Here is a 3,877-nt window from a genome sequence, read left to right as displayed (position 1 = left end):
ATAGAATACTTCCGTATTGAAATTCAAGGCTTCCGCTTTGAAATTTCCCTTCAGCTTAAATGCCAAGCATGTTTTGTTTTCTAACTAATTCCAGATTGTGTACATTTTTTACTTTGCTATTTTGAGTCTCCCTGTGGAATCTTGTTATGCCTTTTGTTTTAGCTTCTCTACATTCCGGATCAAGTTTCAGCATTTATTCTGACATCCATTTTGGTCCTCCCACCCCTCACTAATAATGACCTTTTGTTTTCTTCATATATGATGTCCTCCTACAACGGATTTGGTGTTTGGTCATTAGTGCTCAAGGCATCAAGTCTATTCTTGAGATTATTTTTTATATCCAGGTGGGATAAACTCAAGGTTATATTTTTGGTGTCATGCTATAATGTAAAAATCACAAAAAATATTTTGTCATCCCACCTACATAAAAAGACAATAGCCAAATGAATAAAGTAGCTACTAGGGGTGGAGTGGAGGAGGAGAATCTCCCCACAGAATACAAACCCAAACCCACTGCTGTGGATTCAGACTCATGGAAAGTCTGCAGGAAAGACTTGCTTCCCAGCCTTTTCAAGGCCTAAATATTTCAGATGCTCATGAAATTCTGTTTTAGTGGAGGAGGAAAGTGAGGTTTATAACTTTTTACTGAATTTGAAATTACTGTGATGAAAAAAACATTAGGACAGCACAGCCTGAAATATAAGTGCTGTCAGTATGTTGTACAGTTACAAAAAGTTAAATTGGCAAAAGTTATGAGATCTATTTGTAATGTAAAAGTTACTGAGGTAGCTTATGCGCAACTAAATGCTTTATGGGACTTTATGGAGGTTTACGGTCATGCGTTTAATGGGACATTCTGCTTAATTAGTTTGATACTCTAGAGAGCTTATGTTGTACTTCTTAGTTTGTTACATATTAGGAGGCTGTTGGAGGATTTAGAGTATTGTGGCCCAGTTTGTGTACAAAAGATTACTTGTGCTGCTGGGTAGGGGGTAGGTGGTTGTGAAGCACTAAGGGAAGCTATAAATTGCACAAATTGTGCAGTACGGCTTCTAGTGGCCTGAACTGGGCAAGTTAAGGTGAAAATGACACAGTAAGTTGTGAAAGTTATGTTTTGCAGACAGACTCAAGTCCCATGATTTACATATGTAGTTGAAGTTGTAAAAGGAATTTTGCATGAACCCTGGATTTTTGTTATTTTCAGTCTTGTTTAAAATGTATACAGCAGACTTTACCAGTTCAGGTTTCCACATGTACATTTTAGTGACATATTTTGTGTTGTGCAAAGAACCATTTTGCAGAGGAGTTTCTCCTCTATTAACAAACTCACAGCCCCCTGAAGTCCAATTTAATCTTTCAAGTTGATCCCATGTAGAGAGCTCTTAAAGGAGCACAGTACCCAACACAGACATTATGTACTAGTTAAGCAGTTGTTTCATTTAAGAGTTCAGGGTTCTTTTTTAAGATTCAAAGATTATTTTTTGCAAGACAGTTTCAGAAATTCCTTCGACCTCTGGCTCCAAAAAGTTTGGAATCTAGAAATTCTGCTTTACATGTCCCCGTTTTGAGCAGGATTCTTCTGTAGAATTTTGGATCAAAATGTTTAATAGTGCTGAGGTGTCAATCCAGTTCTGCTCTCATGACAGACAAGGAAGCACACTCTGTGTGTTAACCACACATTCCACGTTCTTCACTTTCCATTCTCAGTTACTGCAAGTCATTAAAGACTCATTGCTGTTTTCTGGATGGCTGCTTGTTGACTTTTAACACCTCCCAATGAACTCCTGAAGTCAGTCTTATGTGAACTGGTTCTTGATTACCTGCTGTTTCTTCTTCTAGGAGAATGTTCTGCTTTAATTCTTCCTGGCCAAGGTTAAGCAAGATCTCTCCTGACTTCTGGCTGATTGTTTGATGTCCCTTTCTATCCGTCTACCTCACTGGAATGTCTGTGATGTCAGGAACCCAAGCTGTCACACACTGTGGTGTCACTGGTGCTTTTCAAGGCTTTAAGTACGAGCTGGGCACATAGACAAAGAATTACAGAAAACCACTGCAAATGATGTTAGTAGTGTCTGCACCAACGTGAGACCTCAGGGACATGAGATCTGGCTTCTACTTCTATTGCCAATTCTTTGCAAGAGGACTCTTTCAAGGCTTGAGGAACCAAGCAGACACTAAAAGAAAACCATCAGCTCTTCCCATGTCCTGCTTCCTATGTGACTGCATTCAGCTTAAGAAGACTTAAGTCTGATTATCTTTCATGCCTTTTGTGGTTTCAATATGGCAATAAGTTGGTCTACATACCCTAGTAGAGAGCAGATCCTCATGTCTCAATGCTTAAGTTTTCTTCATGCGTCTAATCGTAAGAGAATTAGACAGCAGAGAAGAGTGTGCAAAGTCAATAGCTTATAAAAACAATGCCCAGGATCATTAACATAGATCAACCCTATTCTGAAAATTCTTACAAACAGGAAATGTTTTAGAATAAAGTAGTATTAAGCTCCCACTTCTGTACCCAGATTATGGATGCCCTGAAGATTTTTAAACCAATGCAATAAACTAGCAACAGTTGGCTAGTCTGAGGCATTCTTAGAGCCTAAGCTATATATCTATTTTAGGAGCTGTGTATTTCTGAGCAGTGTTTTTATTTCTGTTATCCCTCTTAAATACATAAACATGATAGCAATAATCTGGAGGAATAAGCTAGAACTACCAAAAAACTCAACCTCTTGTGTTATGCAGATGACACAACCTTGTTTGTAGAAAATGAAGACTCAAAGTACTTGCTGCAGAAGATCAATATGGATTATATTTCAACATCAAGAGAACAGATATCCACGCCACTGGACAAATAGGCAACATTATAGAAGACGAGAAAAGACTGAAGTTGTCAACTATTTAATTTTACTTGGTTTCACAATTAACACCCTGCTATCAGCTGTCAAGAAATCAAAAGATTGGGAAAATTTGCTATCAAGAACCTCTCCAAGGGGAGCTCTGGTGGCCTAGTGGCAAGAAGCTGCACTGCAATCTCAGAGAAATGGGGTTCGAACCCACCAGATGTTCTGCTGGAGAAGGAGGAGCCATCTCCTCCTGTACCACTCAGATCCAATTTGACGTTACACACACAGAAAATATTAAAAAAAAAAAAAAGAACCTGAACCTGTCCAAAGTTGTAAAGGGCAATTTCAAGACCAAAATGCACCTAATTCAAGCCATGATCTTTTCAATTGCTTCCTGTGCATTTGAAAGTTGGACAATGAATAAAGAAGACTAAAGAAAAACTGATGCCTTTGAATTGTGCTGGAGATGAGTATTGACTAGATCATGCACTATCAAAAGAATAAACAAATATGTCTTTATTTGAGGAAGTGGAACCATAGTGCTCCTTAGAGACATGAATTGTGAAACTTCATCTCACTTACTTTGGGCATTTTGTCAGGCTGGCCTAGTCCTTGGAAAGGGACATCAAGCTGGTAAAGGTGGAAGGTTAGAAAAAGGCCCTCAAGACGCACTGACACAGTGACAGTAATGGGCTTGTGCATACCAGAGACAGCAGGGATCGTGCATGCAGGGCAAGGTTCAGATCTGTTGTTCACAGGGTCACTGACTTGACAGCACCTACTAACAACCTAAAAAAAAGAAAATTAGAGGATTAAACTTAACAGTTAAAGGAAAACAAGAGTTTAAAAAGAAGAACAAAGCACATAAAAAAATTTAAACTTTGATTTTGGTAAACATCTGAAATAAAAACATACATTCTCCTATCATGAACTGCAAGTCTTGAATAAGTCAAATACTCTATCTAAAAATTTCATTTGGAAAGAAAGTCAATCAGGCTGTTTCGCTATTCTAGTAGTTTTGAAAGGTACACTAC

This window comes from Elephantulus edwardii, unplaced genomic scaffold, assembly GCF_000299155.1.
Source record: "Elephantulus edwardii isolate Elephantulus edwardi_28Jun2011 unplaced genomic scaffold, EleEdw1.0 scaffold00161, whole genome shotgun sequence".
Classification (NCBI taxonomy): Eukaryota; Metazoa; Chordata; class Mammalia; order Macroscelidea; family Macroscelididae; genus Elephantulus; species Elephantulus edwardii.
This window is presented reverse-complemented; position numbering follows the sequence as displayed.